Below are 22481 nucleotides of genomic sequence, written 5' to 3'. Positions count from 1 at the left end.
GAGTTTTTTACTCTGACATAAAAGAATCCTTTATGACTGCATCAAGGCCCCACTCTGAGACCCAAAGTAGGCCGAGCTTGGCAATAAGTACACAGCGATTTACATGAGGATCTCCTGGCCTCTCGGAAGGGAAGATACCAATCTTCAATCTCCTACTCCAAGACTATTATAAATTAGGCCAAATAATAAAATGGATTAGAGTGAGCTCAGTCAGAGCCCAGTGGCAGGGAGGCAATGAGGCCTCTAAAACAACAACGCTTATCCCCAGCCCAGGCTCTGTTTCTGGGGAACTCAACCCAAGATCTCTGCCAACAGGGCAGCTGAGGTTCAAGTGATATACTGGAAAACTCCCCAAATGGAATAATGTTTGTACCCCAAACTTATGGAGCAGCATATATAAGTTACATAAGACATTTTAAGCAGGGAATGCTAGACTCAGATTAACACTTTTAATAGATTACTCCAAGCATGGAGAATGGTTTGCAGGAAGCAAAGGATGGTTAGGGAGAAATTTTCTTCTTCCATGACAGAAATAATAATTCATGACAAAACACAGTGGCATTGGCCATGGAGATGGAAAATAATTCCAAAGACACAAGTGGGGTGGAAATGAGTTGGCTTTCTGACCTATTAGATATGGAGACTAATGGAAAGGTCTGGGATAACTTCCAAGTTATTGACTTGGGAAATTGGATGTATCTTAGTGTCTTTAACATGATTGGGATAAAAGGAGAAGGGCTTGGTCACCAACAGACAGCTATTACCATTCAACTCTGAGATCAACTAAGTATGTCGGGGATTGAGGGATATAAAGGGAAGCTAGAAAATAGGAAAGCAGAACCTCGACATAAAAATAGAGGGACAGTTCCCCGAGGACATCATTTGAGCAACTGGAGTCAACCTTGCCTCAAACTTGAGGATGATCTGGACTTTTTAGATCAAGCTGGGCTTCTGTCACTTCCAGCCAAAATAATTCTAACTACCAAAATAGAAAGCTATATTTAGGAGAGTGAAAACGATTGAGAGGAACTAAGGAATGGAACATAAGGGAATTTTAGAATGTATGTTTGCAATTTAACATAGGGACATCTGGGGTCAGTGCCAGGGAGTTTCACAGAGATTCTGATTTAATAGAACATACTTCTCTCAGGAAGTTAGTCAACATTTTATGACTTGTACCAGCCTCTCTTTTTGGCCTCAGCTTCCCATTGTCACCACCCTATTTCCCATCTCCAGTTCCCTTCTCATTTTTAAACTTATGCCTCATTTTTCTGCCTTTATTCCTCAGTCCCTTTCTTCTGTAAAGCTCAAAACTGAGAAAGGATGTTTCATAATATAAAAGAACATAATCTTGTAGAATTGGAAGAAAATGAAAGATCATATGTTTGTAGCAACTGTGGCTCCAATAAACCAAACATTCTACCCAAGCTTTTTGGAATGGGTAAAAGGAAAAGAAGAAAACAAAATTCAGTAAGATATGGTCCCCTTATCAGTTAGCGTTTGCTGTGTAACAAACCACCACAAGGGACTTCCCCCACTGTTCACTGGTTAAGTCTCTCTGCTTCCTGGCACTACAGGGGGTGCCAACTTGATCCTTGGTGGTGGAACTAAGATCCCACATGCAGGGCAGCGTGGCCAAAAATCAAATAAACATTTTATTATCTCATGAGTCTCCAGTTTTTCAACAGGGTGACTGACTGCTCTAACCTCAGCCAGCTTAGCTAGGGCTGGATGAGCCAGGAAGGGCTCTCCTATATCTGGTGATTTGCAGGCTGACTGGTCGGGCTGGAGGAACTCATCTCTGCTCCACTCGATCTGTTATCCTCTAGAAGGCCTGCCCAGACTAGATTACATGGTGGGGGTGGCAGGGTTCCCAGATCAGCAAGAGGGCAAACCCCAAAGTACATGCATTTTTCAAGCCTCTACTTGCATCACATTTGTTAATATTGTCTCATTAGCCAGAAAAGTCACACAGCCAACCCAGAGTCAAAAGTCAAGACCCAGGGAAATAGACTCTCCTTCCTGAAGAAAAGAGGAGCAGAGTCACATGGCAAGGGATGTGTATACAAGGATGGGAGGAATCTGTAACCTTTTTATAGTCTACTTCAATCTCTAACACAAATTTCACAATTAGAGAAGGATATTTATAATAATAATATACATTGATCACACATATGATTTATAATGATTTATACAAGTATATGATAAATATATTAGAAAATATACAACTAAATAAATATTTTTAATATAAGTATTATATGTCTACATATAGGTATCCTATTTATGTATAGGAGTACCATTGATAGAATTAACCTCTGCCTTTAGAATCATTGATTTATGGCTAAGTGACTAAGAGTGCTTAATATTTAATAGATTTGTGCATGCTATAAAACTCTTCTCAATAATTTAGCAAATAAAGAGAGACCTTATGAACTTATGCTTTTCCCTTCTTCCTCAGCAGGAAAAGCCTGTCTCTGATATGCCTTTCTTCTTAAAATAGGTATATCCCTAAAGAGATCTAGATAATTGAAATGTTTGTTAAAAAAAGCAAAACCACGAAAACACATAAAAAACACTAGGGAAATTTTATTTAAGGTTACTATAGTTGGAATAATTTGGCAAAGCCAAAAATCATCCCTTAATTTGTTCATTATATTAACTCAGATTTTATGCATCATTTTGGAATTAAAGCAAAGCTCACTTGTATACTTTTCTGATGCTGGAAGAGGTGGTGCTCTTGATGGGGAAGTGATGATGGAAAGTTGAGAGGCAGTGGTGCAGGTATTGTGATGGTGGTGGAATTGATGGTAGTGGAGGTGATTATGATGATTATAGAAATCATGGTGGTGGAAGGATCTGAAATAAAAACCTTCAGTTTGCTGTAAGTTTCCCTGTGGACCTCTCGCCAGATCCCAGATGTACAGACAGCTAAGCAAAGAAAAAAAAACAGTTAAGTCACAGAAGAGAAGCAGATAAAGGATAGGATAAGATGCCCTGTAGGCCAGGCAATTTCCCATGATGCCAGGAGAGGAAACCAAATACTCTTCGCCTCAGTCGAGTATCACTTGCTCCAGGGAAGCGTCTGTGCCCCTCCTCTTAGCTGGGCGAGGTGCTCCTCCATTGTGTGCTCTCATCATCTTCTGTCCTAGAGCTCTTTACAGCTTTTGTAATTTGGTATCTGCTTGTCTCCCAAGCTCACGGAGAGCAGAGAACACATCTTTTTCTCTCCTATCCAGTAGTCACTCTGGCTACAATTGTTGTTTAGTCGCTCAGTCATGTCCGACTCTTTGTGACCCCTTGGACTGCAGCATGCCAGGCTACCCTTTTCTTCACCATCTCCCGGAGCTTGCTCAAACTCATGTCCATTGAGTCAGTTATACCATCTAACCATCTCCTCTGTTGTCCCCTTCTCCTCCTGCCCTCAATCTTTCCCAGCATCAGGGTGTTATCTAATGAGTGGGTACCCTGTAATACTTACTGAGTAAGTGAATGATAAGTCATCATGTCTTGCCTTCTTTCTTTTCCTCTAAAAGTGCATTTTGCTCCATGACATCAGAGAAAGTGCCCTTCTGAGTGAATCCTTGTGTGTTGCTGGCCTAGCTTTCTGGTTTCAGATAGAGGCTGGGAAGGTCCACAGTTGAACAGTAGTATATTAATAAAATCATGGAGTACTCAAGTTGAAAGAACATTAAAGAACCACCTGGTTTCAGATGAGGAAACAGGAAATCAGATAAGCCAAGGGACTCCCTTAAAACCACACAGATAGTCAGGGTCAAATCCAGAATCATACTTCAGGAACTCAAAGTCCAATTCCATAACTAAGGTGCCTTTGTTGGAATAATACAGGATGTACCCTTGGCACTTAGTTCTAGTTATGGTGATGGGAGGTATTGTTGCTTATTGATGTGGAAGCTCATTCCTAAAAGGGAAAATGAAAAGTTGCTTTTGGCTTTCCAAAAACTACTCAGGGAGCTGTACATTTTTATCTTGCATTTTTACTCACGTTAAATTCTACTGAGCACTGCTAGTCTCGGGCAGTGATGATAATCCCTTTCTCTAGTTCTTGGTTTCGGAGTGGCTATGGTTTCTTCTTTTAACTAGATGGTGTTTTTTTTTTTTTTTCCTGTTCTTCCTTACACTGAACTGTCACAGGGTGACCAGTAAAATGAAAGGTGTCTGCTAGGGAAATTCAGGAAAGATCTGAATCTATGAACAAAAGAGAGATATATGGTTAGAGGGAGTGCTCCCCTCTACCAGTGATGTTAAGCGCTCCCAGGAGGTGAAAACCAAAATAGTCAAAGAAGAGCTGACCAAGAATCCTGAAGTTGTTGAGCTCTTGAGTTAACCAGACTTGGAACTTACCTATCTCTGGACTCTATGTTATGTGTAATAGTACATCCTTGTTATTTAAGCTACTTTTTACCAGTACACATGAGATGGTTGGATGGCATCACTGGCTCAATGGACATGAGTTTGAGTAAACTCTGGGAGTTGGTGATGGACAAGGAGGCCTGGTGTGCTGCAGTCCATGGGGTCACGAAGAGTTGGACACAACTGAGCCACTGAACTAAACTGATAGGTTGTGTGCTCTTAACATGTGATGATTTGTTCCCTTGTTATTTGTGATTATAAAAGTAAGCCCTGTTCACTGTACAAATATTTGAAGTATAAAAAAATATTGCAAGGGAAATAACATTTCAATAATCCTATCTCCTTGGTATGCTGCTGCTGCTGCTGCTAAGTCACTTCAGTCGTGTCCAACTCTGTGCAACCCCATAGACGGCAGCCCATCAGGCTCCCCCGTCCCTGGGATTCTCCAGGCAAGAACACTGGAGTGGGTTGCCATTTCCTTCTCCAATGCATGAAAGTGAAAAGTGAAAGTGAAATCTCTCAGTCGTGTCCGACCCTCAGCAACCCCATGGACCACAGCCTTCCAGGCTCTTCCGTCCATGGGATTTTCCAGGCAAGAGTACTTGAGTGGGGTGCCATTGCCTTCTCTGATCTTTATAGACTTTGTTCCTTTATATAGTATATATTTGAATAAAATACAATATGCGTTTTAACAAAAATAAGATCACAACATACTCTTTTGTAGATTCTTAACAAAAACCTCAGTGATAATATGCGTATGTTCAGAACCCTAAATGTCTCATACATGTTTTCTAGAAAGCAGCTATGAGTTGACATCATTCTCTTTAGTCTTAATGCACATATGTATAGATGTAAGAATAGTTGGCAAATAATTGACAGCTGGAATAATAGTTTTGTATAAATTATTTTATTCTTGAGTCCCTACTGTAACCCTCCTAAACTAGTACCTTAGCATTTATAACAAATATTGAATCCATTTGAACTGGCCTTTTTCACCAACTAAATCCTAAGTTCCTGGAGGGAATAGGAAAAGCTGTGACCAAATTAGCTAAGTTCTATACACACCTATTGTCAGAATGTGTAGGGCATGCACGGTACTCAGAAAATATTTATAGGATGAACAAGTGAAAAACAGCCTGTATCATTTTTGTTTCACAATTAACAATAAATAATCTGTAAGCAAATTTACATCATCATTTGCATTGGAATTCTCATTTCACACCAGTTAACACAATGATAAACATCACAATAAGAACAAACATTATCATCAGCAACATCATCATAAATCTTTTAATAGCCTGGACTTGAAGGTTCTGCCTAAAGTCTGTCTTCTAGTTCTAGACTCAAATTTTAACCATTAACATTTTACCCAACATCAAACATCTTAGCGGATTCCCCAGTGGCTCAGATGGTAAAGGATGAGCAGAAAAACCATCAGATACTCCAACATAGCAAACCTGATATTTTTGGTTAGCAGATCTTTTAAAATGCTGGTAGCAGATTAAATGTGTTCATTTTTATCTCAGTGCTTGCTCTCCCGTAGCTGTATAATCTGTACTTTCCTATCTATTCTTCCTCATTTCCATTCCCTCCTACACCTACCATAGTCTAGCTTTTGTTCTCACCACTTCACACAAGCTGCTCTGAGGTTTATTGTTGTTGGTGCCCGGGGGCTCAGTGGTAAAGAATCTACCTGTAGTGTAGGAGCTGCAGGAGAGGCAAGTTTAATCTCTGCATTGGGAAGATCCCCTGGAGAAGGAAATGGAGAGCAGCCTGGCGGGCTATAGTCCACCAGGTCGAGAAAGAAACGGACATGATTTAGCAACTTAACAACAACAAAACTTCACCCAAGCTGCTCTGGGGTTAGATCTCTTTATCTGATTGCTAAATCTGGCAATCTTTCTTCAGTATTGATTGGTAACCTAACCTAGCTGACCACTTCCACCTTCTTAAAACTCTTCCTCCAGCAGCTTCCACGCTGTCAACTTCTGATTCCTCTTTACTTCTCTGTTACTGAGCAGCTAAGCATTATTGTAAGAGAATGCAGTAATGTTAATAATGCTGGCATCTACTGAGAGCTTCCCAAGTGCCAGGCAATGATTTTAAATTTTAAACTACATATATGAACTCAATTTCACCAAAGCAGGAGCTAAAAAACTTTTTCTTAGCAATAAATATTTTCTTAAAAGTAAATAGTTTTGGCTCTGCCAGCCCTGTGATCTATGTCGCAACCATTGATCTCAGCCAGTATAGCACAGAAAGTGACCACAGACAGTACATAAATGAATGGGTATGGCTGTGTTCCAAGAAAACTTTTTCTACAAAACAGGTGACTCAGTTTGGTGCAGGGACTGTAGTTTGCCAAACTCTGCTCTAAAATCTAAGTTATGCCATAGCAGAAGTTTTTTTCTGTTTTGATGTATGATAGATAGTTAGGAAATATTTGCTGAATGAATACTTTCCTTCTAAGAAAGGAACTATATATTTTAATCTCCATTTTACAAATAAGGATGCGGAAGCACTGAAGTTAAATAACTTGCCCAAAGTCACCAACTGGTATGTGACAAATCCAGGAACTAAACCCACACAAGTCTGACGTCAGAGCTTGTGCTTTTAATCACCTACTCTAGAGCGGTGGCATGGAGAAGATGGGCAGCTATTCTCATGGGAGTCCAGAGGAGTTCTTTTAGTTGGATCTTGAAGAATGAAGAAGAATTCACCAGGAGGAAGGAGAGTGGGAAGGGGGAGGCTTTTCATGCTAAAGATGTAAAAACTGTAAACATACAAAAACAGATAAGTTAAGTGTTAGTTGCTTAATTGTGTCAGACTCTTTTCAACCCTATGGACTGTAACTCTCCAGGCTCCTCTGTTCATGGAATTCTCCAGGCAAGAATACTGGAGTGGGTAGTTATTCCCTTCTCCAGAGGATCTTCTCAACCCAGGGATCAAACCCTGGTCTCCTGCATTGCGGGCAGATTCTTTACCATCTAAGCCACCAGGGAAGCCCATACAAAAAATGGATGCCTGATATAAAAAGAACTGGTAGCCAAGGAAGAAAGTTGCTTAGGGAATGCATTCACTTTTCAGTAATTCACATGTCTAGACACAGGGTTTAAGGTGGAAAGTGGTACAGATGAGGCTAAAGAAGCATGCTGAAGGGCCTGATATGACGTGTGAATGGACTTGGATTTGGATTTGGAGGCAGATGGGGAGCCTGAGAAAGAATGACCATATTTGCATTTTAGGTCAATTTTTAAAATTACATTTTATTTTAAAATTAGATGATACATGACTATTGTACCACATTCAAAAGCTGAAAAGGTCTTCCCCTTGCCTGCCTCCAACCATGCAGTTCGCTGTCCCAGAGTCACTCACGGTTTCCAGTTAGGTAACTTTCACTGTAGTGGGAAGAATCGATTGGGTTGGGATGAACTGGGTATTTTATTAATTTAGTTAATTAGTAAAGTTACCAGTAAATTGATTTAGTTTTTCTCCTTAGGGTGGATGATAATGATAAAACGTTGAGGAAGACTGCCCTACACTTTTATAAATCGTTTTATAAATTGCTCCTCTGTTAAATCTTCTTCAAACAACTCAAGTTGTGTGCATCTGTGTCTGCCCATGCACTAAACTGCTAATGGAGAGTGGGCTAGAATGGTGGATAGTTATCCACATGGTGCATAATCATGATGAAGGGACTTCCCTGACAGTCCAGTCGCTAAGATGCCACACTGCCAATGTAGGGGGCCCGAGCTGGATCTCTAGTCAGGTAATGAGATTCTGCATGCCACAATTAAAGATACTACTTGCCACAACTAGGACCTGGCACAACCAAATAAATAAATATTAAAAAAAAAAAAAAAAGGCAATGTAACTTCTTGGTAGTAAGTGCGAACTGGTGGGATTAGAATCCTGGCCCTGCTGAGTGACCTTTAACCTCTCTGTGCCCTTGCAAAATGGGGATAATAATGGTACATACCTGCTAGAGGTTGGGAAAATCGGACCCAGGGTGTGTTAGCTATTATTTGAGGAAGGGGTTTTTGGAGAGGGTGGAAGAAAAAAGCTTTCGAAGTAGGAATGAGGAATATGGGGAGTGCCAACACCACTTCCCATGCCCACAGGCGTGGGATGATGAATAGTATCGGTTCTAGAATTCAACAGAGGAAGGAAGTTCCTTAGGGAATACAGTCGCTATGCTGTTAAGGACAGAACTAGAGGGTTAAAAGGTGAAAGGAAGTTTATTTATAATTGAATGGAGGTTCTGGGGCACAGAGGAAAAGGCCTGAGAAAGGAGAGGGCAGAAGGTGGAAAGAAAACCCAGAGCAGGGTGGCAGGTTAGAGATTAGGATAGGGGAGAAGAGACCTGGCTGGAGGCAGGGCCACTGCCTATGACAGCTCTGGGCTGAGCAGAGCAGGGAGTGGACCACTACGGTCATTTCTAACCAGGTGCCTATTTTTGTAGAGCCCACCAGCTGAGAATGGTTTCTACATTTGTAAAATTACAATTAAGAATAGTATTTCATGATGCAGGAAAATTATATGAAATTTAATGTCAGTATTTATAAACAAAGTTTTACTGGATCACAGCCATGCTGATTCATTTACATATGGTCTATGGCTGCCTTCACACTCCAGGAGTAGAACTGAGTAGTTTACACAAAGACCAAATGGCCCACGTAGCTAAAAGTATTTACTATCTGGCGCTTTACGGATAGTTTGTCAGCCCTTGCTCTGGTGGGTCATTCATAGTCCCTAATATGAATGACAACCCCTGGAATTGTACAACACAGGGCCTTGGCCCTAGGAGCACTCATTTTGGATGGTGGTAAAGGATAACAGTGAGGAAAGGCTTGGATGAAATTATAAGGCCTCAAGGCTCTTTTTGAAATGTGGGTGCAAGTTTGTTTTGTCAGAACAAAGCAAGACTGTCGGCCTGGATTCAAGCCACCAGCTCTTGCATGGTGAGGAGCCAGGTGTGGTAGATACAACTGGTGGCCCACACAATCTCCATTTCTCCTATTGTTCCTTGCAAACAGAAGCGTGATTTTATCAAGATGGAATTGTGCCCTATTAAAAATAATCATCTCAAATAAGGAAAGTGCTCAAAGAAGGATGGGTACATGTCAAAAGGACACAGAATTCAGCCTAAAGGGGCCTGTAACGGCAAACCTGCAACAATTTGAGCATCAAAATATGTAAAGATAGTTGTTGACTTTAACTCACTGAATAGACTAGGAATCCATGAGTTGAGACTGAAACAAACAAATAAATGGAGGAGGAAGAAAAGTTGGTCTATATAATCTATAGTAAAAAGAAAAGTAGTGAATTACAGAATGAATGACAGAATTAGAAAATCACTGTTTTGCAGTCACCTTAATATTATTTCAGGCAACGTCAATGAGTGCTAAAATCAGCAGATGAAAATTTGCTGAGAAACATGACATTTACAGGCTTCCCAGGTGGTGCAGTGGTAAAGAATTCACCTGCCAGTGCAGGAGATGCAAGAGATGCAGGTTCAATCCCTGGGTTGGGAGGATCCCCTGAAGAAGGAAACGGGAACCCACTTCAGTATACTCATCTGAAAAATTCCACGGATATAGGAGCCTTGCAGGTTACAGTCCATGGGGTTGCAAAAAGTCAGACACTACTGAGCACACACACACAGCAGCACAACATTTATTGGAGTTGCCAAGCATCTTCCCCACATTCTTATTACTTTAATATCAAAGGGGAAACAGTAACTTTGTAGAAGGGAAATCTGACCAATATCATCTTACTCCCTTAACCAAGTGATCAAAGTTAATATCAAAATTATGCACCTCCTAAAATGATGCCCCGAGGAGGACATCATATCATTTCTATGATATGACTAGAATCTGTAGGATTCTAGTCAAAAATATGTAAGCAGAATCATAAGAAAACATAAAACCGAAATACAGTTTTACAAGTAATTGCCCTATGATTTTCAAAAATGTCAGTGATATGAAAGATGACAGTTTGAGGACCTTTCTAGATTAAAGCAGACTAAAGCCGCATGACAACAAAATGCAATGTTTGATTCTGGGTTGGTTTCCTGGACTGGAAAATATATTTTTCTTTGTGATAAAGCCCGGGAGTGAGACAACTGGCAAAAGTTATAGTTTAAATAATAACATTGGATCAATGTTAATGTTTTGATTTTGATGATTGTACTATGGTTATGTAAGAGAAGATCCTTATTTTAAGGAAGTACATACTAAAGTGGGGCTTCCCTGGTGGCTTAGAGAGTAAAGAATCTTCCTGCAGTGCAGGAGACCCGGGTTCGATCCTTGGGTTGAGAAGATCCCTGGAGAAGAGAATGGCTACCCACTCCAGTGTTCTGGCCTGGATAACAGAGGAGGTAAGGAAACTTCCTGTATTTGTTGGGCTTCCCCGGTGGTCTCACGGCTAAGACTCTCCGCTCCCAATGCAGGGGGCCGAGGTTCAATCCCCGGTCAGGGAACTAGACACACATGCTGCAACTAAGACCTGGCATAGCCAAATAAGTATTTTTCTTCCTGGAGTCGGGTTGCTTGGGAATGCAGCCCAAAGTGGGTGGTAAACTCCATCTAAGGCTAAATACTGGCCCGAGACCGATAATCAACAAGTACCGTAAGGGAAAGTTGAATTTTTTTTTGTGTGTGTGGGCTTCCCTGGGGTCTCAGAGGTTAAAGCATCTGCCTGGAATGCGGGAGACCAGGGTTTGATCCCTGGGTTGGGAAGATCCCCTGGAGAAGGAAATGGCAACCCATGCCAGTACTCTTGCCTGGAGAATCCCATGGACGGAGGAGCCTGATAGGCTACAGCCCATGCTCAATTCAATTCAATTTCATACTAAAGTATGTAATGATAAATATGCATGAGAGATAAAGTAAATGTGGTGAATTTTTTTAAAATGATTACTTTTTTTATTAGAAGATAATTGCTTTACAATATTGTGCTGGTTTCTGCCCTATATCAACATGAATCAGCCACAGGCATAAACAGGTAATTTCTCCTAAATTGCAGATCATATATCCAGCTACCTACTGTAAACCTATGTCTGTGGTCCGCAATCACTTCAACAGTTACAAAGATGAACACACTCACATACACACACAAAGGATTCTCTTTCTCTCTCCCCCTCTCTCTTTTCTTCTAACCACCATCCAAATACTTTCCCAAGTCAGAAACTCAGGAGTCATCCTCTCCTCTTCCTATTTTCTTACCCCTGATATGTGATTAGTCATCCAGGTCTTGATGACTGTATTTCCTAAATAGTTTCTGAATCCATTTCCTCCTCTTCATTCTCATTAACCGGATAGATGCCTCATCATCTCTCACGGTATTTTTTTTCATTAACCTTCTCAACAATCTCCCCGCCTCTGTCCTTTGCTCCCCTAACATACTGTTGTCCATTATCTTTCTAAAATGTAAATATGATCACTAAGCCTTCTTATTTTAAAAGTTCCTGTCAATTAACTATTTATGGTAATAGCTGCCCCTTGGTCCCTAATTCCTAGTGTGGTATGACAGTGCTCACAGATTAACATTTGTCTCTCGGCTGCCTTCAGCGCCACATCTCAGAAGGATGGTTGACTGCCCTGGCTGGTGTTATATTCTTAGGAGAAGACTTTTCCTAGGTTTCAATAAACCAGTGGTCTTCCCTTGCTCTAGTGCTCTATTACTCACAGCAAGTTGTAACTCACTTTATTCCATGTCAGATGACCTGATGACCTACTTTTTTATTTATAGCAAAAATAAATTTTATATATCAATTGAAATGAGATGTTGGAGCCACATGTGTGATGGTGAGAGTTGAGCATTGCCTGAATCCAACGAATGTCATTCATATAGGTGATGTTTTAATCTATGTATGCTGGCCCACGTAGGTGAGCCCTATAACACACCCTGGCTCTGCACTGTGGGTCTCCTGTTGTGTTGACTATTTTTGAGTTAAGCAAGCCTAGAGTCCTGGGACTGACTCCTCCATTTCCTGAAGCCAGCTTCTGGGACTTGAGTAGGATGGAGAGTCAGTAACAGAGCTGGAAATGAAGTTATTCAACTTTGGAGATGCCAGTGATGAGCTTTATCCTTTAATAACCTTTACTGCTCTGTTCCTAGATAAATACTTTTTTTTTTCCCCCAAACCCAAATGAAATGGACCCATTAAAACCTTCCCTCACCCAGGCAGATTTAGACATTCCTCCTAGGAGAGCCCTTGGTACTGACTACCCTATAATGCAATTAAGTATCTGCATGTCCATTTCTCTGCTTCTTGTTTCCCACATCTGAACATGAATCTTACTCCTTTTAGTATGTCCTCCATGAGCATATAGTCCCGAAGTAAAGCTTGACATGTAAGGAATAATCAAAAAGTGTGTGACTAAATGAATGGGTGTTTCTTCTAGGTTCCAAGTAGACTGTGATGGAGAGGATTGGGACCTGGTTACCACTGCCAGTTAGTTCTTCCACTAACTAACTTTGTGATGACCATCTTCCAATAGCTCCTTCCCCACATTGATGAAGTGGAGACAATAATACCCACCTGGCAAGAGTTGTTTTGAAAATTAAAAGTTACTAATTATTTATTCATTCACTTGTAGGGATAAATTCTATTCTTGAATAGAATTCAAGAATTCACTATGTTAGGTACCAGGGGTATAGCATTCTCTTTTCCTCATAAAGCTTTTCAATTTAGCTAGAAAGGCAAATTCAGTGTTAATCGCTCAGTCGTGTCGTTGTGACCCCATGGACTGTAGACCACCAGGCTCCTCTGTCCATGGAATTCTTCAGGCAAGAATACTGGAGTGGGTTGCCATTCCCTTCTCCAGGGGATCTTCCTGACCCAGGAATTGAAGCTGGGTCTTCCACATTGCAGGCAGATTCTCTACCATCTGAGCCACCTGGGAAGCTCAGATAATTAAACAAATACCTACAACAAACTATAGTGAGAATTATGACAGGGGAAGACTAAGACACTATGGGAAAATAGAACAGGGAGTGTGATCTAGTCCAGGAGTTAGGAGAGACCTCTCCAAATAGTGTAAAACATTGGTCAAGTATGATACTCATGTCAGATAAGATATTGGTATAGATGAGACTGCCTTTGACATAGGAGGCAGGCATCACATTGCGAAGTAAGGCTTCCTGGAGAAGGTGGAAACTTCTGTTGAGCTGAATCCAACTTCCTCTGAGGTTGCTGACTCATCTTTATCAGAAAGCATGCTCTTTGAATTGAGTTTCCAGGATCAAAGATGGATTTGCCTTCAACTGTCTACTCCAATTCCTTTGTGGCTCTAAAAACCAAACCCTTCAGTTAATGAAGAATGTAAACCACAGAGACAGGGATGCTGAAGGGACTTTGGAGGGGCTGGTGATGTTTGTAGGCCACGCAGCAGTGTGACACTTGACTTCGGTCTGCAACTGCATCCAGAGTTTGACTGCCTCAGACCACTTCTCCTGTAACCCCCTGGTCCAGGCCACCATTACCCATCACTGGGATACCTGTAAAACTTCTAAAATGGTCTTCCTGTTTTTATCTGTGCCCTCCTACCATCTGCCTCCACACGTCTGCCAACGCTAAAGTTTTTTGTTCCTTCCTTTAGGCACATTAACTTGAAGAAGACCAGCTGTTTGTAAGGAAAGGATGGCTTGGATGAAAGAATATGGAAGGAATTATGCTTACCTGCAGGATGAGGAAATGCAGGTAAGTGGTGCCTGCCTACTTCACAGTGGGAACCTGTGGTAGGTAAATAAACAATACTGAATAAGCCTTCCGCTGCTATGTTTGTATGAAAGTGGTTTTAGATAAGCCTCTGCTCCTTCATCCTTTTCCAGACTCCCCTCCTCCACATTTCCCACACATTCCCTGAGCTGTTTCCTGGCTGCAAACATCCCATCTCTCTGCCCCCTCATCTCCTCCTTTTCCTGACTCACCCTTCACAGTCTCCCAGCAATGCCCAATATACTCTTGTCTTGTCAAAGCCAGCCCCAGACAGTCATCATGATGACCCAGATTCAAGGAAGGAGCCAGCGCCCTATGGTCAACTTTCAAGGGCACAGAACTAAAATGCTAGACATTCAGTGTGGGTTTGCAGTGAGGACAGTTGACCTGACCCAGGGCTTCAGACAGGAACACATCTTCCAAGGATGATCTGTTTCAGATCCTGGCATTGTTCAAATGCCAGCAAGGTAAGGAATGGAGATGTCTTCTGTTCCAACACCTTTATTTTTTGCCCCTCATTTTTTTTCTGAATTTTAAAAAACACAATAAAGTTGAACAGAAAAGCAATGAAATCCATGAATTCTTCACCTAGATTAACAGTTGTTAACATTTGCTTTCCTTTTCTATCCTTCTCTTTTCTTCTTTCATACTTGAGATTATCTATTCTCTATCTGTTTATCTATCTATCTAATGTTGGGGAGGAAAATTTTTTCCTCTACTCTTCTTGATTCTTTGGTTGGTCTACTAATCAAATTAATGTAAGACAGATTAACAGGAGCAAAATGAATTTAATTACATACACATGGGACCCCCATAAGAATCTGACACCTGAGGGCAAGAGTGGTTGTAAGCTTAGATGCCACCCTGAGATAAGTAATGGGATAGGGGCCTGGGACTTCAAAAGGGAGGGGGGTAAGTTTCAGGACAGCAAGAAGAGCAGATGTTTGGCAATTAGGTGGTTGCCCTGCCAAACAAATGGGTTTCCCAGGTGGTGCTAGTGGTACAGAACCCTCCTGGCAGTGCTGGATACATAAGAGATGCAGGTTCGATCCCTGGGTCGGAAAGATCCCCTGGAGGTGGGCATGGCAACCCACTCCAGTATTCTTCCCTGAGAATCTCACAGACAGAGGAGCCTGGGGGGCTACAGTCCATAGGGTTGCAAAGAGTCAGACACGACTGAAGCGACTTTAGCACGCACACATGCTGGACAGATAGGTCATTTAGATGAAAGTTATCCCTGGTAATAGCTGTCTCTGAGCCAGGCCTTCTATCCACATTCTTTTAGTTAAGGGGAGGTAAAAAGTTCTTCCTTCGTCTTTTGGGTATCCATTATCTTCAGCTCAAAATAATTTGCATGGTGAAATGGTGCATTTCGAGGAGGCTGGTTCTGAACCCCTTCACTATCCACATCCACATACATGGTAAACCTTTTGAAAGTAAACTGCAGACAACTTGATACTTCACTGCAAACACTTCATCATGCTTTTCCAATCTTATAAAACACAATCGCATTATCACAGCCAGAAAATCTAAAATTAGTGAAATATTATTATCTGAAAGTCCCAAGTTTTCCAGTTGTTCCAGAAATATCTTTAAAAGTCTTTCCCATTCCATGCCCCTCACCCTCAACCCAATCAAGGATCAGCTGTTCCATTGTTTTGCACTTGTTTGCCATAGCTCTTTGGTTTCCTTCCATTTAGAACAGTCTCCTCATCTGTTGTTCTTGTTTGTCTTTCGCAACATTGACATTTTTAAAGATTCCAGACCAGTTGTCCTTTTGAATGGCTTAAACCTGGACTTGCCAGATTGTTTCCTTGTGATCAGGCACTCTGGATAAATACTTTTTGGCAAGAACATAACATGGACATTTTGGGGATTTCCCATTGCAAGTCCTCAGGAGGTGTATGTCAATTTGCCCTGTTATTGGTGATGCTAATTTTGACTGCTTGGTTTTGGTGGTGCCCATCAGATATTTCTGTTGTAAAGGTACTTTTTACCCTTTGTCAGTAATGAAGGATAAAAGAGAAGTAGTACTCTGAGACCAAGAAATATCCTGTTCTCCCCAAACATTTTACCCAGTGGCTTAGCAACTATTGATAATCTTTGCTCAAAGCATTCATTATTTCATCAGTGGTTGCAAAATGGTAATATTCTGATTATTTCATTCCTTCTACACTTATTATCTATCATTTATTTGTTGAAAAAGCATCCCATCCCACCTTTTAAAAATGTTTAACTTTGAATTCTAGATTCCTTTTCCTTATTGTTTTGTTCAGTGTTATAATCCTTTATTGTCACTGTTTTTAATGTTCAAATTGGTCCATAGAGCCATTATCGTTAATATTTGATTATTCATTTTGACTTCTAAGATTATTATTCCAGGGCAAACAGTTTTCTGTTGCTTTGTCTTTTGTTTTTGTTTCTTGGAGTAGGGTTTGGGATTAGATTCTGGACCAGAAATTTGAAGCTCTAGTTAGGATTCCATGTTCTGAGATGTGTAGCCATTTCAAGAATTTCTAGTTGGCTTAAACCACATGTGCTCATGAAATATGAATCGGAAAAAAAGAAACTAATTTATTTAGTCAGAAAAGATGAAGTCATAGAGGTGTCACCAGAAACCACCATTTTCATTACACCATCTAACATTAGAGAACATTTTCTTTTAGTCTAAAACCCTCCAGGGCAATGTCAGACTTATGAGAGACAATAAGGTTCATCCAAAGAGGACTTTGTAGCTATCCATAGCTGGTTCAAATCCCAGGTCTTTCTCAGCTGTGTGACTTGACCTTTCTCATCTCTTTCCTGAAGCAGATAATGAGAATACATGTATCCCCTACTTTTGGAAAGTTTGCTTTTATGCCCCTTCAATTTTACAAAAGACCTACATTAGTACTGTTTTCTATAACTGCAAGAAATCTGAAGAGGATTTTCATTTTTCAGACAAAAAGGTAAAAAGGGAAAAAGGCATTCAACATTGGTTTTGCTGGAGCCAGCGGAGAGGCAAGGCACCTCAAACAGCAGCAGTGAAACCACCAAGCTCCTTTCCTGGGAACCACTCTCAGCATCTCAGCATCTCAGCATCCAGCCCCACTGCTTTTAGTTGTGTCTCTGAGCATCTGTGCTTTATCTCCATTTACTCTGTATCTGTTAGCAAGATGCATTCTAAGGTAATTGCTTCTTTGCTTTACACCATTTCGGCTTACGAAAGGTTTCACAAACACTCTCCTTTTGGAGAGTGGGGGAAATCTGTACTGTTAACCTCACTCTAAAGATTTTGTCACGATTAAAAGCGATGTAGCTTTAGTGCTTGTCAAATAGTAGGAACTCAGGGCAAGTCATTCCTTTCAAAAGAGAAGTAGAGAAGGGAACTAAGTTGGGTTGCCTGAATGGCTAAAAGCCTGTGGTGTAATAGCTAAACAAATGCAAATGAGTTGGCTGCGCCAAGGTAGAGACGCTCTGAAACCATTTCCTCTGCTCATGGACGCCTGTAGGAAATGCATCTCACATACACGCTCCGTGGAATACAGGCTCGATGGAGCAGGGATTTCCATCTGTTTTATTCACTGTTTTGTTCCCAGTGTGTAAAACATAGTAGGTGGCTTATTCAGTTCAGTTCAGTCACTCAGTCGTGTCCGACTGTTTGCGACCCCATGGACTGCAGCACGCCAGGCCTCCCTGTCCATCACCATCTCCCAGAGTTTATTCGAACTCATGTCCATTGAGTTGGTGATGCCATCCAGCCATCTCATCCTCTGTCATCCCCTTCTCCTCCGTCCTTCAGTAGAAAGGTGGCTTATTATATATCTTTTGAATGAATGAATAAGTGAATGAGTGAATCAGCATAGCTTACCAGATAAAATAGTTACCTACTGCTTTTGTAAAGAAAGCAGAGTGCCAAAGAAATGATGCCTTAGAACTGTGGTGCTGGAGAAGACTTCTGAAACTTCCCTGGACAGCAAGGAGATCAGCAAGAAGATGAAACCAGTCAATCTTAAGGGAAATCAACCCTGAATACTCTTTGGAAGGACTGATGCTGAAGCTGAAGCTCCAGTATTTTGGTCATCTGATGTTAACAGCCGACTAACTGGAAAAGTCCCTGATGCTGGGAAAGATTGAGGGCAGAAGGAGAAGAGGGTACCAGAAGATGAGATGGCTGGATGGCATCACCAATTCTATGGACATGAACTTGGGCAAACTTTGGGAGATGGTGAGGGACAGGGAGGCCTGGCATGCTGCAGTCGATGGGGTCACAAAGAGTTGGATACAGCTGGGCGACTGAACGACAACAATAGCTGTTTGTGTAACTTCAAAGCGTCAGCCTCTATCCTTCCCCTCCTTTTCTAGAGTTGGGTTCCTATGACATAAAGTGGTGTATCAGTTTGCTACCGCCACAGTTATGCTGTCTAACTAATTATCCTGAAGCTCGAACAATAGTCCTTTATTTGCATGCTCATAGGTCTATGGGTTGGCTTGGCTTAACTGAGCTAGGCTGGCTGTTCACTCTGGGATCCAAGCACCAGGTTGGATTCAGCTATGTTTCATGTGTCTCTCATCCTCCTTGGACCAGTGACTACCTGGGGCATGTGGCCTGTTCTCTGTCTCTCCTTCTGGGGTCCAAGGGGCAGGGAATGGGTGTTTGTGTGGGGAATGGGCATAGTCTCACTAAGCTGACATTTAGCTTTTCCCATCATTCTCCTGACAATTTCAGTGGGTGATTTTATTTTTTTTTAATTAGTGGAAAATAGCTTTACTTACAATTTTGTGTTGGTTTCTGCTGTACAACAATGTGAATCAGTCATAATTACATATATAAGCTTCCCTGGTGGCTCAGAGGTTAAAGCGTCTGCCTCCAATGTGGGAGACCCGGGTTCAATCCCTGGGTCAGGAAGATCCCCTGGAGAAGGAAATGGTAACCCACTCTAGTATTCTTGCCTGGAGAATCCCATGGACGGAGGAGCCTGGTGGGCTACAGTCCATGGGGTCACAAAGAGTCGGACACGACTGAGCCACTTCACTTCACTTCATCCCTTCCCTCTTAAGTCTCCCTCCCTCCCCCCATCCCACCCTCTATGTCATCACAGGGCGCCAGGCTGGGCTCGCTGTGCTATTTAGCAGCTTCCCAAGTTGGACACAACTTAGTGACTAAACCACCAACACCACTATCTATTTTGCACAAAATAGTGTATATATGTCAGCGCCACTTTCTCCGTTTGTCCTACCCTCACCTTCCCCTGCTGTGTCCACAAGTCTGTTCCCTACTAGGATCATCAGAACCATTTTTCTAGATTCCTTATATATGCAATAATATATGTTTGTTTTCTTTTTCTGACTTACTTCACTCTGTATAAGAGACTCTAGGTTCATCCACCTCACTACTACTGACTTAAATTCATTCCTTTTTATGGCTGAGTAATATTCCATTGTATAAATGTAGGTGGGTGATTTTGGATCTCCTAGATACAGACATATACACACACTTCACATTCCCCTCTTATAGACAAGCATGAATTCTCAGAGGTAATACAAGATCCTAGGGTTAAGAAAGGAGCCAGGTACCTCTGAATGGCCACTTTCTTACCTCCTGAACTTCCTGGAAGGGACTTGACTAAATTCTGAGCCAAGAGCTCTTGTTCTCAGTTTTGGGGCAGGTCAGAACCGAGAGCAGTTTATTCCCCAAGTTATGCATGTATAATAAATCATGGCAGGGTAGAGAAAAAACAGCGTGATTACAGCAGAACTTTACAGAGCTCCTCCAGCCCCCATTCCATCCCCAGCTTCCCCATGCTGCCCACACCTGCGTCTCACAGCAGCTGACTATAGGGAAAGCTGGAAAGCTGTGGCCTTGAGGAGGCAGCAGACAACACTCCTTTTGTAGGAGATCCTGCAACCTACTCCTGTATCCCTAACCTACCCTCTTTCCCACATCCCCACTCACCTTGGCTTTCTTTTCTACAGCTTAATCCCCCTTCCTGTAAAGTTTAAGTCTTTTTGAGTATTTTTCTTTTGCTCTTGGAATGGACCTTGGGGTGCACTAAATTCATCTTCTACACTTTATAGATGAGAAAACCAAGGTCCAGAGAAGGTGGGTGTCACACTAAACCGGGAATTCCAGCCTCTGGTTTCCCTTTGGCACTCTTTCCTTTGTGTGGGATTGCTTCTCCTCTGCTCAAAGCAAATAAAAAGAAATAGAGAGCTCCGCTCTATACAAAATGGGGTACAAATGCTAGGCATCGATGTTGGGATGAGCTGCAGGAAATGGCTTTTATCAATACTTCCTTTTCACATTCATCTTGACTAAAAGCTAAGGGCATCTGTAGGTCATATAATCCCCCCCTCCCTCTTTTCTGGTGGCATAATCCAAGTGAAACGCATTTCTCTTGGCACATATTTACCCTAGTTAAAAGCCTGGGGGCTTTCTCCTTCAGTTTGGAGCTCTGCTCCTGGTAGCTGCAAGCAAAACAGATTGTCTTCCTTTCCTTTCAGATTGAAATTCCCTGGTGAACAGGCGCTTGGCTTGGCATGCGGTGGAAAGCGCCCACTCCCCCCCCGCCTGGCCCCAGGAACCTCTTCCTCGTCTAAGCTGTGCTTGAAATGCTAACAACAGGGATAGTCACTAATATTTATTGAGTATTTACTATGTGCCAGGTACTGTTCTAAGGATGTCATGTGTATTAATTCATTTAGCCTACCAACCATCCCATGAGAGACGGTACTATTAATATTAAACCCTTTTTAGGAACAAGGAAAACTAGGTAGAGAAAGGTTAAGTAACTTGCATAAAGTCTTTCACTGGTAATTAGAGGTAGAAGTAGGATCTGAACCCAGTTCTCTGTTTTGTGGCTTAACAGTTTAATTGTTAAAGATGAGCAGCTTTGGCTTTTTTCAGAGGCTTACAGCAGCAGCTATGGCAGACTCAAGCTCTTGAGGTTTCAAGCTATGAATATGTGAACCGAAGTCACAGTCAATTTGCATTTCTGGATTTAGGAACAGCTAGTGGCTCAGCGGTAAAGAGTCTACCTGCCAATGCAGGAGACGCGGGAGACCTGGATGCAATCCCAGGGTCAGGAAGGTCCCCTGGAGAAGAAAATGGCAACCCACTCCAGTATTCTTGCTGAATATTGGAAATCCCATGGACAGAGAAGCCTGGCGGGCTACAGTCCAGGGAGTCTCAAAAGAGTCAGACATGACTGAGGGACTGAGGATGCATGCGTACATTATTTATGAACTAACTGACCAACTAACAGTCAGGCCCCCCTGGAAGCAGGATGAGAGCTGAACTGGGATTTGCATGTAGTTACCATGAGGCCTAACTCTTTTTTCAGACAATCTCTCTGGAAGGGAGGCCTCAAACTGTGGATCCCTATCATGGCCTTGAAAAGGCAGCAGACAACCCTCCTTTTGTAGGCACCTCCCAAAATAACTCTCAACAGGATATGGCTCGTTATATTAGTTCTGTAGTTTTATTTTCCAAATGATGCTTGTCTTTGAAGCTTGGCTGGGGAAGCTGTAGCTAAGATTAAATGAAGTTCAATGTTTTATGACAATACTTCTTTAGATTTGCATATGACTTAAAATATATATATTTCATATTATATTTATTTATATAATATATATTTTAATCTCTTAAAGCCCATGACATAAAATATTGGACTGTTTCCATCCTATCATTCATCTTCCACTTTTGATATCAGCACTGAGTGCCTCTTTTTGTCAAGCACTTCACTGGAGCTTGGGAAAACATACTGAGCAGAAACCAACCAGCCTCTAATCTCAAGGATCTCACAGGTAAGTGTGCAAGGCAGCCATGAGATGGGCTAAGGAGGCCAGGGCCTGGTGCTAGGAGCATGTGCACTGAAGCAATTTGGTATGATGCTGACAGGTCAGGGAACGAAAACTTAAGCCAAGATGGAGGAGCAGCAGGTGCAAAAGCCTTGGACTACGTCCAGGGTCGAGGACTTGGCCAGGGAGGCTGAGCAGAGCCAGGGAGGAGAGGGCAGTGGCAGGGGCAATCAGAGAGGCAACAAGCACCAGATCACATGGCTTCTCAGTTATTTCTTTTTAATTCGGCTGCCCCGGGTCTTAGCTGTGGCATGTGGGATCTAGTTCCCTGACCAGGGACTGAGCTAGGGCTCCCTGCATTGGTAGCTTGGAGTCTTAGGCACTGAACCACCAGGGAAGTACCCCCACCTTTTTTTTCACGTGGCTTTTACAAATTGTAGTATCCAGGCACTACCCATAAAGGTTCTGATTCAGTCGGAGGAGGGACTAGGTAGGTATACTGGTTGTCTTCTTTTTTTAGGGTCCCCCAGCTAAAGCAGCCAGAGTTGACAATCCTTAGTCCAGGGTAATTTCATCCTTAATTTAAGGGCCATGCTCAGATGCTCAA

General features: G+C 42.0%; 1 long non-coding RNA gene across 1 annotated transcript; it reads left to right on the top strand.

Annotated features, from left to right (window-relative positions):
• Positions 1-13874: 13874 nt before the first annotated feature.
• Positions 13875-21933, top strand: LOC132659582 (uncharacterized). Its single transcript, XR_009600147.1, has 3 exons — positions 13875-14077; positions 17036-17262; positions 21725-21933. It is a non-coding gene; the product is annotated as an uncharacterized LOC132659582 (long non-coding RNA).
• The last annotated feature ends 548 nt before the right edge of the window (positions 21934-22481 follow it).

This window comes from Ovis aries, chromosome 3, assembly GCF_016772045.2.
Source record: "Ovis aries strain OAR_USU_Benz2616 breed Rambouillet chromosome 3, ARS-UI_Ramb_v3.0, whole genome shotgun sequence".
NCBI lineage: Eukaryota > Metazoa > Chordata > Mammalia > Artiodactyla > Bovidae > Ovis > Ovis aries.
Note: the sequence above shows the minus strand (reverse complement) of the source record. Positions and strands in the feature narration are given on the sequence as shown.